This window comes from Nyctereutes procyonoides, unplaced genomic scaffold (genome assembly GCF_905146905.1).
Source record: "Nyctereutes procyonoides isolate TBG_1078 unplaced genomic scaffold, NYPRO_anot_genome, whole genome shotgun sequence".
NCBI classification, from domain to species: Eukaryota; Metazoa; Chordata; class Mammalia; order Carnivora; family Canidae; genus Nyctereutes; species Nyctereutes procyonoides.
Window position 1 is genome coordinate 24,491,689 of NW_026575126.1, and position 13,885 is coordinate 24,505,573.

At 38.7% G+C, this 13,885-nt stretch overlaps 1 pseudogene; it reads left to right on the forward strand.

Annotated features, from left to right (window-relative positions):
• The first annotated feature begins 59 nt into the window (after positions 1–59).
• On the forward strand, positions 60–9,923 carry LOC129519798 (bifunctional 3'-phosphoadenosine 5'-phosphosulfate synthase 1-like; annotated as a pseudogene).
• Positions 9,924–13,885: the final 3,962 nt, after the last annotated feature.

The window sequence follows — 13,885 nt, forward strand, 5'->3', positions numbered from 1 at the left end:
ACCTGGGGGAGCTGCCCCACCCCGGCCAGGTGCTGGGCTCAGTGGGAGCTGTTGACCCCATGAGGCCCTTGTTCCCTGGCAGCCCTGTCCCTCCCAGGAACAGGGTGACACCAGGAGGAACACCACCACTGGCGATGGCCAGGTCCCCAGCCCTGGAGTCAGCTCCCTCAGTAACTACCGCAGTCTCCCAGTCTGTACTGGCCTGGGTGCTCCAGGGGTGGGGAGCGCTGATCCGCACAGCCTGGGGGGCGCCCGGCGGCAGGAGCGTCCTCACCGCCCTGTGCCCACTCCCCCCCACCCCACCCCCACCCAGCACCCAGTTGCAGGAGCGTCCTCGCTGTCCTGTGCCCTCCCAGCCTCCACCTCCCCTGGGGGCGCCCGGCGGCAGGAGCGTCCTCGCTGTCCTATGCCCTCCCGGCCTCCGCCTGATCCGGGGGGAGCGCAGGATCCTGGGCTGTGTCCCCCGGCGCCCTGGAATCCGGAGCCTGCACTGCTGGAATCTCACTCCCGGGCTGCGGTTCCCTCAGCCCTGAGCCCCCATCTGACCCACCGGCTGCTCCCAAGCCCCCCCCCCCCCCCGGCGCTCCAGCCCTTTACCGAGACTGGCCCACAGTCTGTGGCACGCTCTCCCCCAGGCGCCCCTACTGTCCTAGTGACTCCGGGAGACTGGAGGCGTCCCTGCCCCTCCTGCACTTCTGCCCAATTTCCCTACTGAGCGCCTTTCCATCTTGGAAGAATCCGGGCGGATTTTTAAAGTTTCTGCTTCTCCAGGGCAGGGCTTTCCTGTCCGGAAGCTCTCACCAACCTGCCTTAGTCCTGCTCCTCATGGGGCCCCTCCCCCACTGTATTTTTTTTCTTTTTTTTTTTTCCACCTTCCTATCTTGTTAGAAGTGAAAACTCTTCTCTCTGTAGCATTCCGGCTGTTCTCTCTTTAAATCTCAGCTCAGATTTGAGGGTGTTCAGGATGATGTGAAAGTTATCCAGGTAAATTGGTGGGGCCCTGTGAGGTGAGAACCCTGCTCCTCCACCAGCTTGCCCTGTCCTTGAAATTACTACTTTTGTAGTCATGTGTAAGTACCACCACTTAGGGCTCATAAAATGTACACCTACTAAAACTAAATATGAAATCTTGAGTCAATATTAAGATAACTTTGGGGATTAAGATGTATTTACATCTGATTTTTACTTCCACTTTGATATTGTCTGTATTTACTTTATTAATATTTTATGACATTTTAAAGCACTTTGTAACAATTTTTAATAACTTAATTTTAAAAAATTATGTTAGGTAAGATATATGTAAAACTTCACATTTTTATACATACACAATACATACACATACATATATATTTGCAATAGTATTAAAAATAAAGTTTTGAATTTGTTCATTTCTTCATTTGAATCCAGCCTCATCCAAACACCTGTTAAAAATGCAAAAGGACACACATATACACACATTATCACTGGGCAATAAGTATAAAAATGAAAGGAGCTGTAATTTCCCTCATATACTCCACCAATCCCATCTGTTATACAGTATTCAGAAAAATAAGCCTTTGCATTCAGGTGCTAATGTTTTAGTAGGAAAAGTTGTAAATTTCTTGACACAGAAAATAGAGATAGTGGGTTTTCTACATAGTATACATATCTATACATTATGTGTATCTTAATTCCATTATTGTTCTTGAGTCAGTTGTTAGTGAATGACCATATGACTTTCATCTGTCTTTACTAGATCAACTCTCCTATTTCACACTCTGAACTCAAGTCATAGCAGGAAACCTATACGACAGGTAAAAATCAAACTGCATTTTTATTGTAGTAAGAAGAAAATATTAAATTGAGTGATACATCTTATAATTGTTTACTATGTGAAACAAAATGGTAAAATAATGGATGTCAAATACTAAGCAGCAAAGAACAAACAACCACAATCGTTCTCACTAAACTTTATATTTGTATGAATTTTAAGTCACATAATTAGGCTCATTTGGTGGGGAACAGCCTATCCTTGCAACTGGGTGTTTAAAATTGGTCTTCACCCTAAAGACATGACCTGTTCCATCATGAAAGCTAGTAATTCCTAAGCATCCACACAGTTCAACCACAGACTCCAACTTCTCTACCCCAACACTGCCCTTCCTTATGCCCCTTCTATTGCAAATTGCTCCCACAATCCATCCCTCTCTTCACCCTTTTCTTAAATGTTCCAGTAGCTTCTAAGTTAAAAGCTCAACCTACAGATATTTTCATCTTGTCACTTGTCTTATCAAAGGGAAGCTACCTGTAATCTTTGTCTCCTGAGGAGTCTTAGACAGCAGGTCTGGTCACTTGACTATAATTATGCATTTGATGGAATACCCAAGTGTTCCAATTGGAAATTGTATCTAAGGAAAAGTAATACTAATTATTGTAATGTATCCAAAATGTCTTAGAGTCTATACCTAATTGCTATGCAAGAAAATAACATTTATGCATATCTTTAAGCATGTCAGATTAATTTTATTAGACATTTGGTTTATTATTAATATTAAATGCAGATCATGCTTATTTTATCTTTATGCTTTGTACACACTCAGCTCAGCACAAAATTTGAAACAATTAAAAGTGAACAATGATCAGGAGACCAGAGCTCTGCTCTGAACTCCACCAGTAAGGAACTGTTGACCTTGGCCAGAGTACTCAATTTCTTTGAGCATCAGCTTCCACAGTCCTGAAAAATAAATAAGACCTTGCCCACATAATTCACAACACTGTTATAAGTTAAATTAAGAGCATAGTTATCATAGCTTTATACAAATTGCTCTACAAGTAAAAGTACCCTGTGGCATAAAAAATCTGAGACTAAGGATTAATTCATTCACTCATTCAATCAACAAATTTAGCTAAAACTCATCTTGTCAATGTTTCAAACCATTAAAATAATGTTTAATTGTTGCATTTTGCACAAAGCACTTTTATTGCTGGATCTAATTCCCTTATTGAATTATATTATGCTGGATGTTGTATGCAGATACTAATCACATATATGGAGCAGTGTCACCATTAAATTGCCAATGTGAAATGTTTCAACATTGCCAAGGGCTGACTAGATAGTTTCCAATGGTTCCATAGCAGGACAATAACATACTGTTAATCTTTTTGAAATATGTCAGAACCACCAAAGAAAACCATTTCAAGTTAGTTCCTCATCAAATTAATAAGACAAAAAGTACTGACATCATTCCATATTACAGCCTCACACACTGGAAAACTGCCATTAGAGAAATAACATTCAGCACTGGTATCAATTAATGCTGAAGTGCTATAACAACAAAAATTCATGAAATCTGGCAAGTTTTGGATTTCATACCTACTAAATTATTTGAGTTGGAAATGTGACCCTAATGAGCAGATTCTTATGAATCATCCTTCCTTCTTAAAGAATATACTTTACCTATTGATAAAGCATCACCTGAGAGATGCAATTTTCTCCATGTGCTGTTAAATAAACTAGAAAATTCTTTTTTCACTCCTCTGAAATTTTTCCACTATTTAACCTCCATTTTCCAATCTATTAAATGAAATATCTATTTACTGTGTTATGGTCCTAAACTTAACCACATAATATATGTAAAACATCCAGCATCCTGTCTGGCACATACTGTAGTGTTTGATTGTTAGTTTCATTCTTACAGTAGTGTTTGATATTAGTTTTATTCTTATACCTCATTTATCTCTGGGTTCCTCATAAGAAGTCAATTAGCTGTGTAAAGTCTTTCAAAATTCCAAAAACCTTTATTCATTCCTTCAGAAACGTTCATTAGTTCTCTAAGGATGAAATCACTAAACTAATACTTGCTTAGATTCATTCAACAGTAAAAGACATTATAATTCTTAGAAGAACTTAAAAGGGCACAGAAATTACTGTAGAATATTTTTAGCTACCATTTGAGATAGGGTATAAACTATACACACAGATTGGTCATGACTTACAAGCATTCTGTGTTTCATAAATTTTGTGGCAATATCAACGGTTTATATTTAAGAACACATTTTCCAGAAGAAATATTATGTATGGAGGTTAAGGCCACACACCAATTCGCATGGACCTAATTATTTCAGTTTTTTTCAACAAACATTTAATAAGTATCTGCTATGTGTAAGGCAACAGGTAGCCTCTGCAATATAAATGTGAAAAAAAGAAATATGAAAAAGTGAGCCATTATGTAAATTAACCTATAGACCCAACTAATTCATATGTAAATACATAGTGTAATAAGTCCTATAGAGAAAAACAACAGTGTGCTAAGAGTGAAGACAGTTGAGGCTTTTTACAATTTTGTATTTAGAGCTTTAGGAAAACTTCTTTGGGGAAACAGCATTGTGAGCTATGAAACAAAAGATGAGTTAGCCAATTGAAGAGTTAGGAGGTATGAGACATCTTTGCCCCATCTACCCTTCTCCTCTGTGTTCTGGGTAGCAGAAGGCTGAGCCATCGGATTGCATTAGTGGGTTTCCTTATCTGCTAGCTTCTGGTTTGGTTTGGGCAATGGGAGAGAAAATATTATAAAATGGTACAGAATGAGTTTAGGTATTTATTTTCCTAATTTTATCCTGTGTTGTATTACAGTGGACGACTCTGTCCCTCTGCTAAAGACTATAGCTCTTGCCAGTTACCCTTTTCTACACAACAGTCCTTTCTAGTTCTAGTAACCATTCCCTCCCATTGCCTTTTCAGGCCTAGGAGTAGTAATAGCCTCCCACTTTTGGTAGCCTCCACGTACTTACTTAATATGGTGACATGGGAGGAAGTACAACAGGAGAACACACATTGGGAGAACAAATGGCTGTGTCAGTTGATTACTGTGACATCAATAATGATTATAATGATTATGAGATCAGCTGGATGCTTCAGATGACCCCACAGAGATTACCCAGGGAAAAAAAAAATTGACAGTCATGAATTCCTAAATCAGAATCAGGGCTGAAAATCATAAAGCCCTAATGATAGCTCTGAAGGGTCTTTCATCTTCTGTCGTCTCAGGGGAGAATGGATGTAAACTAAGCCCAAAGCCTGGTTATAAGGGTTGTAGAATGGCAGTACAGATTGAGTGATTAAATGTCCTGTGCTAAAATCAGGTACTAGTGGGAAGGAGTAGAAACTCAGTGAAATCTATTATAGTAGAAAATGACAAATGAAAACCCACAGAACTCCCCACCTTTCTCCACATCTGTCAAGAAAAGTAAACCAAAAGCAATTTTGCATTCTCAGAGCCATTACAGAGGTTAGTAAAATTATCAAAGACTTTAAATATTCCTATAATATCCCAATTTCTTACAGCTGTACGTGTAGTTCACAAACCAAATGGGTCGTGGAAAATGAAAGTAGATTATCACAGACTTAATCAGGTGGAGATACCAATCACAGGTGCATTTCTAGAAGTGATATCTTTAATGGAGCAAATCAACCCAGCCCCTGGCAGCTAGCATCCAGCAATTGACCTGACTGACCTGGCTTTTTTTCTTATACCCTTCAGCAAAGATAATCAGAAGCAGTTTGCCTTCACAGGTACAACAGTATACTTTTATGGTCTTGCCTCAGGGTTATGTCAACTCCTGTGCTGTCATAATATAGTTTGAGGCCCCCTGATCTGATATCCCATAGAACATGACACTGGTTCATTACATTTGTGACATTATGCTAACTGGATCTAATGAACAGGAAGTAGCAAGCACTTGAGATGCCTTAGTAAGACATATGCATGCCAGGGAGTAGGAAATAAAAGCCTACAACAGTTCAGGAATATACCATATTCTAAGGGTCCAATCAGGATATCCTTCCCATAGTAAAAAACAAGTTACTGGAGATTGTAGTGACTATCGTGAAGAAGTATAACTTGTTGAGTTTCTTTTTGAGAAGGAACATAAAGCATATTTGGCAACCATTATGCTTCCCAGTTTTTTCTGTGCACAAATTGCCCTTTTCATTGGCATTGTAACCTTCTAGACCCAGAAGTTCTTATCTATGTCTTTCCTACAACTACAGCTCTCTCTCCAACTCCAGATTCTTTTAATCTTTCACTCCTTTGCTCCTTCATATCTATGGGTCACATAAAATTTTATGCATATGTGGACAATTGATTTAAGACGTGAAATATGGCTAAATAATGGGAGAAAGATGCTTTCTCAATCAGCTTCATTGATTAAATATCTATATGGAGAAAACAAAACTCTTATCTGAATATATTAAAACTCCTATAAACCTAAGATAAAAATAGATAATCCCATGGAAAAATAGGCAGGGGACCCAATAGGCACTTTTCAAAAGAGGCAATCTAAATGACAAATAATATAAAAAGATCTTTAACTTTGCTGTGATAAATGCAAATTAAAACCAGAACATGAGGGATGCCTGGGTGGCTCAGCCTTTGGCTCAGGTCGTGATCCTGGGGTCCTGGGATTGAGTCCGGCCTTGGGCTCCCTGCATAGAGCCTGCTTCTCCCTCTGCCTATGTCTCTGCCTTTCTCTCTCTCTTATGAGCAAATAAATAAAATATCTTAAAAAAAAAAAAAACACAGAACATGATACCATTGTACCCAAACTAGTATAACTAAAGTTTTTTTTTTTTTTTTTTTTTTTTTTTTTTTTTTTTTTAAGTATAAAACTAAGTTTCGGCAAGGAAACAGGGCAATGGAAAATACTGCTAACAGGAGTCTCAGCTGATTTAACCACATTGAAAATTCTTTGGCTTTATCAAGTAAGCTGAGCAGACACAAACCCTATATCCTGGTAAATAATTCCTATGTATAAACCAATACAACCACATGCTTGCACGCAACAACACGTGTTCAAGGACATTAACAGCAGTAATTTTTATAATATTAAAACAAAACAAAGAAAATAACCAAATGTCCCTAAATAAACTGTGGTATAGACATTGGATGGACTAGTATATACATCAATGAAATGAACAAACTACAGGTACAGGGATGAATTTTACAAACAAAAAATTGAGCAAGAGAAGCCTGACAAGAATATATGCTATATGATTCTACTTGTTTAAAATTCAGAGAATATTTAACCTTACAGTCTAGTGTTTAGAAATACAGGTTTAAGGATGTGTTTACCCTGTGAGGCATGACAACGACTACAATTAAAGGATAGTGATTCAAAGTGGTGTCACTACCAAACTTACAGAAATAAAAAGTAGCACAAGAAACCCTGTAATCAATTGTATACAAACAAATCAGATAATTTAGAGGAAAGGGACAAATTCCAGAAACAAATTACTGAAGTGACTCAAAAGGAAACAGAAAATCGGAGATCTATAACAAATAAAGATTAAGTGGTAATTTTAAAACTCCCCACAGGGCAGCCCGGGTGGCCCGGCGGTTTAGCGCCACCTTCAGCCCAGGGCGTGACCCTGGAGACCCGGGGTCGAGTCCCACGTCGGGCTCCCTGCATGGGGCCTGCTTCTCCCTCTGCCTCTCTCTTCTCTCTCACACACACACAGGAATAAATCAATAAAATCTTTTTAAAAAATAAATAAAATAAAACTCCCCACAAAGCCAAGCCCTGAAGCAGACCAGACGACCTCACTGATGAATTCTCACCAACATTTAAATGTGAACTAATACCAACCCTTCACAGACTTAAAAAAAAAAAAAAAAAAACAGGAAAAGTCAACATTTTCCAATTCATTTTATAAACCCAGCTACCCTGATACCAAAACGAAAGATGTCACAAGAAAACAAAACTCGCACACTTACTTTTCTCTGCCGGAGACCCGCAGCAGAGCGGCGGCCACTGGCTGCTCCATCGAAGTTCTGAGCGGGAGCGCCTGCTTGCGTCAGCGCGTCGGTGCGTCAGTACGTCAGTGCGCGCTCACCAGTCGCAAGGGCGTGAGGGAGGATAGCCCGGCTTCTCGCCTCGCCCTGCTCCTCGTCAGCCTCCTCAGCTTCCCGCCTCCCGCGCTGAGAACCCCAGCGCCCGTGCGCTGTCTGCGGCCGTGCGGGTCCCCGGAGCCTGAGCGGTGACGGAGCTGCAGAGAGCCGCTAACGTCGCCAGGCAAGCTCACCATGCCCGCAGGAACAGGAGAGGCCCGGTAGTGGGGGCCAGCGGGGGCTTTCCGGTTGTGTGGTTTAACGGACAGGCCTGTGTGGAGCGGGGAAGACCACGGTGAACATGGCTTCGGCGGAGTATTGGTTCGCCATCAGCTTCCACGCTATACTTGGAGTGACGCCAACAGCCACCAAGGTGTCCATAAAATCTTGGCTTCAGCCCTGAAGACGTAGAAGAGACTATTCCATGCATTGCAGAAGTCGGTAAACCGCTTGCAGATGCAGGCTTGGTTGACTCGCAAGTTTTCTACAGCCTCATACTCGGAAGAGCAATAACGCAAGGCAGCTTCGTGAGAGTTTACTTTTTTTTTCACTTTTTTGTTTGAATTCTAATTGGTTAACATACATGCAATATTGATTTTGAGAGTAGAATTTAATGGTTTACCTTTTTTTTTTTTTTGAAGTATTTGTTCATGCTCCTCTGTGTGTTTGTTATGCAGAGATGTCAAAGGACTCAAAAAAAAAAAAAAAAAGACAGGGCTGGGGGAATTAAGGTTTCACTGGAATGGATTCTGAATATAAAAGAACAGAGGCCCCATAATTGGTGCTGAAAACAGACTCCTGTGATGTAAATGACCATGTCCAACAAGTTACGGAACTTCTACAGGAACTGGATACTCTACCTGTGCATGCCACTTACCAAGTAAAAGAACTGGATATGCCAGAAAATAAACTTAATTTGGCAAAAACAGTTGCAGAAATATTACCAGCATTGAAAATAAAATGGATATACAGTGGGTGCAAGTTTTAGCAGAAGGCTGGGCAACCCCACTGAATGATTTTATGAGAGAGGGAGTCCTCGCAGTGCCTTCATTTCCATTGTCTTATGGATGGAGGTATCATTAACTTGTCATTGCCTTCAGTTCTGACAACTAGTCAGGAGGGAAAGAGATGTTGGATGGCTGGTCTGCATTTGTTCTGATGTAGGACCACTGTGTGGCTATTCCTCACAATATAAAGTTTGTTGAGCACAGAAAGGAGGGTTCTGGTGCCAGACAGTGGGGAACAACATGTGAGAACCACCCTTACATCACGATAGTTATGGAACAAGGAGGTTGGCTGGTTGGAGATTTTCTGGCCTTGGACTGAATTTATTGGAACAATGGTCTTGATGAGTTTTGTTTTACTCCTATTGAGCTATAACAGATGTTTAAAAATATGAATGCTGATGCTGTCATTGCATTTCAATTATACAACCCAGTGCGTGCTAGGTTGGGTCTAATCTAGTACTGTGGACATGCTTTATTAATAGAGGATACCTATAAGCAACTTCTAGAGAGTGGCTACAGGCACCTTGCCCTTCTCCTTCACTCTCTTGGTACCTGCACAAAGGACAATGATGCTGCTTTGATGTGTATGAAGCTGCATCCTTCAGTGCCAGAGGAGGGAGTTCCATATCCTAAAACAACAGTAGTGGCCATCTTCCCATCTCCTACCATGTATGCTAAACTAGCTGGAGTCCAGTGGCATTAGAGAGCATGGATGGTTGCAGGAGACAATGTTAACATTGTTGGACAAGAGCCTGCTGGCAGACCTCTTTCAGAAACGGGGAACCATCCTTATGAGCCAACTCATGGCGCCAAAGTACTGACAATGGCCTCTGGCCTAATCACCTTGGAAATAGTTCCCTTCTGAGTTGCAGCTTACAAGGAAAAGAAGCATACAGACTACTGTGACCCTGAACACCTTGAAGACTTTGAATTTATTTCAGGAACTTGAATGTGCAAACTAGCCAAAGAAGGCCAGAAATCTGAAGGTGTCATGGCTCCCAAGCCCTGGACTGTGCTGATGCAATACTACAAATCCTGGGAGAAAGCTTAAGCTGTAAGCCCAGTCACTTCACCTTTGACACTTCACTGAGTAACAAGAGGAAGTTGTTAGTTATTAATATAATATAAATATTAATATAATATAATATAAATAACATAGTTATTGTTAGCATTTCTTTGAAGTAATGTCTGTCTAGACACGCTTCCTACAAACAGACCATTTTCCTTAACTAATAAAGCTTTGGTCCGCCTTATGAGTACTTTTTGAACCAGTGTAACACACTGCTTGTTTGAGTTCCACTTATTATAGCTAATATTCCTATAATAAAATTTTAAATCTTGTCTTTTTATATTTATGCTCCTATCTCATGATTTTCTTAAGTTGTTATAGTGTTGTAACCAGTAAGATATACATTGAACCTCACTTTTCATCCCTTGAAAACAGAAATGAAAGTCCACTAAACAGTAAATTTGGCTAGACCTAGTTTGTTGAATTGTATAAGACATCTCTTACAATTAGATTATTTTTCTGCATTAAAAATAAACTGCTTTCTTTCTTCCTTCTTTCTGATCAACTATTGATCTTCAGCTATTACAATCTAAAGTAGTCCTGTGATCTGAGGTAAGCCCCAAAGAAACTTTTTTATTCAATAAAATTGAACTTTTTTGCTTCTAAAAAAAGAAAAGAAAGAAGGGAGGGAAGGAGGAAGGAAGAAAACAAAAATCAATATCCTCTATGAATATAGATGCAAAATCCTCAATAAAAGACTAGAAACTAAATACAATAAATGAAAAGAATTATATACCATAACCAAATAAAATGTAATGTATCCTAAGAATGAAAGATTGTTTTAACATCAAAACAATTAACATAAAACATCACATTAATATCATAAAGAGAGAGGCTTGAGGTCCCATTAAGCAAGGTGAAAAGCTTTTCCTCTTCTTGGCTGTTTGGTTCCATCTCTACAAGTCTTTCCAATAATTCCTAATCTCTAATTTGTATCTTCCTGTTCCTTGAAACCAAAGAATCTTTCAATAAGAATTAAAATATTTGTCCCTCTTTAGTCTGTCAAACACGAAATATCCCTGTAGTACTTGTGATAGAAATGTTTCAGTAACAAGTAACAAAAAAAAATGAAATAAATACAAAGTTCTAAACTCAAAATGACTTTAAACAGTAAAGGAGGTATTGACTTATGTAACAGAAAAGTCCAAATGAAGCTTCATCTTGCACCTCAGATGAGATCTCCAAGGACCTTTTTTCTCATATTCTCTCTATTCTACATGCTATCCCAGTAGCCCTCTGGGAGTTCCAAGTTCTTCTGGTAATTTCAGCAAAATGTTTGCTGCAATTCCAGATGTCCTTTCCTTATAGGAAAACACTCTGGAAAGCTAGAGTCTCTTAGAGTAGCTGCTATACGTGTCCTGGGAATCGGTTTCCCTTCACTGATAATTGGAACTCATGTCCTTCCCTGAGCAGGTCACTGTGACAAGGTTACAATACTCTCCGATTGGCTTTTAGACAGGGAAAATCCACCCCAAAGCAGCACACACATTCAGTCTCACCCAAACTGCAAGGCTGAGAAAATGGAAGGAGCAAATTTCCTCCCCAAATATAAAAATACACTTGGTTACAGCAAACAAAAAACCGAAGTGGGAGAGAGGTGAAATAGATGCCAGGAAGACAATAAAAAAATAATCTTCAAAATGGTTTCCAGGCACTATTCTATAACATGGCATTAAAATCATTCTAGGTAGACCAGAAATCTCAAAAATTATTTTCAATTACTTTTTGCCTTTGAATCAATGAAAAAGTTAACATCAGAATAAAGCCTTCCAGGCTAAAACAAAAAAGAAAGAAAAATAGTATTTTGTATTTTCCTATATTGCATGATGGAGCCAAGGCTTGAAATTGTGATGAATGTTACCATGCAAAGTCAGTGCACTGAATATATCGTCTATTCCCATCATTCATTCAAATTCCTTGCATATATTAGTAAGGGTCACTCAGAAGCACCTACGTTAATCAAAAAAGAAAAACTGGTGTTGCATGCTGCAAACAGCCTCTATTCCTGGATGAATAAATAACATTTAAAGTTGCTTGCCTTCCTTTATGTAGCCAATATCTTTCAGGTATTTTAAGGGAATAGTGTTCCTGAGACAGCCACAGAAAAATATTAATGAAAATATGGTGATGCATCTTATTAGTCTATGAAAAAGATAGTTTTTGCATTTTCAAATTAGTAGAATATTTAAAACTACCTCCAAATAAGTACATTAATGAAATTGCTTTGTTACTTAAAAGGGAAAAGGAATACAATTATGAATTACACTCTTATCTTCATTTTCTCACTTTAAATGTACAAAGTATTTATACCTGACTCCTGTATGCAATCAAATGAAAAGAAAATCCCATGTTTGTAAAACTATAGTATAGACTATATAAAATTAGGGTTGACTTTTCAATCGTATTTCAGTCAAGTTTGTCATTAACAATTATATTAAAATGTAAAATCACCACCTTTTTGTTGGCAAAAGGATGATATAAAAAACATTATATGCCAGTCTTCAATTTTATATATATAAATAGGGTCCTAGATCAAGAGGCTTAACAGTAATTGCTATAAACGTTCTGTAATACTGTATTCCAAATCTAGAACTCGATGTAAGTGTATTTTAATTCATCATTTATGAGTTATTCAGTGAGTTTTATTTTTTTAAATAGGGTCATTTAAAACACAAATTTTATTATTCTTTTAAAATAAAACTAAACTTTCCCCCTATTAGTTGAATGCACATTTCAAACTCATTTTCCCCATGTATTTTTTTTAATTTTTTAATTTTTTATTATTATTTTTTTATTTACTATAGTCATACAGAGAGAGAGAGGCAGAGACACAGGCAGAGGGAGAAGCAGGCTCCATGCACCGGGAGCCTGACGTGGGATTCGATCCCGGGTCTCCAGGATTGCGCTCTGGGCCAAAGGCAGGCGCCAAACCGCTGCGCCACCCAGGGATCCCCCCCATGTATTTTTTTAGAGAAAGAAAATACAATACCTGAGGTTTGAAGAACTCTACCTATTAAAAGTCTGTTTTAAAATTACTTGGCTTGGGATCCCTGGGTGGCACAGCGGTTTAGCGCCTGCCTTTGGCCCAGGGCGCGATCCTGGAGACCCTGGATCGAATCCCACGTCAGGCTCCCGGTGCATGGAGCCTGCTTCTCCCTCTGCCTGTGTCTCTGCCTCTCTCTCTCTCTGTGACTATCATAAATAAATAAAAATAAAAAAAATAAAATTACTTGGCTTGAGTTATGAAATGTTATTGATCCTTTGAACAATAGTATTTTACTCAAGGGAAGAAAAAAATGTGACCCACCAAGTCTTCGTATACATAACATAGAAAAACGAGTTCAGGGAAAAACTAGTAACAAAATTATTACATTAGTAAAAATTATTGGGCCATCCTAATATTTGAATTCATATTACCAAGTAAACAAATGACTGACTATAATTTACACTTTTCCTTATTCTGAAGTTGTAAATATAATCTCTTATAATTTCCTTCAAAACATTTTAAACTATTGCTATCTATCACAATTAGATCTTCAATCCACACAAAATTACTTAACAGCATTTGGTTAGAGACAGAGCTTCTCAATTTTTTTTTCTCCATATTGATAACCAAAGGTTCTGAACACTAATCAATAGCCCATCCTTCACTGGTAGGCAGTGCCGCCTCTGCCATATATCAGGTTTCCATCTGTGCATTGATCTATTTCAAATCTCTGTTCAGTTCCATTGGTCTATTTATCTTTCCTAGAGCGATGCACAGTGCTTTTGTTGTTCATAGCTTTATATTATTTATAGTTTGTAATAAGTGTTTATGGTAAGGAGATCGTCTTATATTGTACTTGTTCAAAATTATCTTGGCTATTTAAGCCCTTTGCACTTCCACACATTTTATAATTGCCTTGTCAAGTTTCATAGAGGTAAAACAAAAAAAAAAGAAAGAA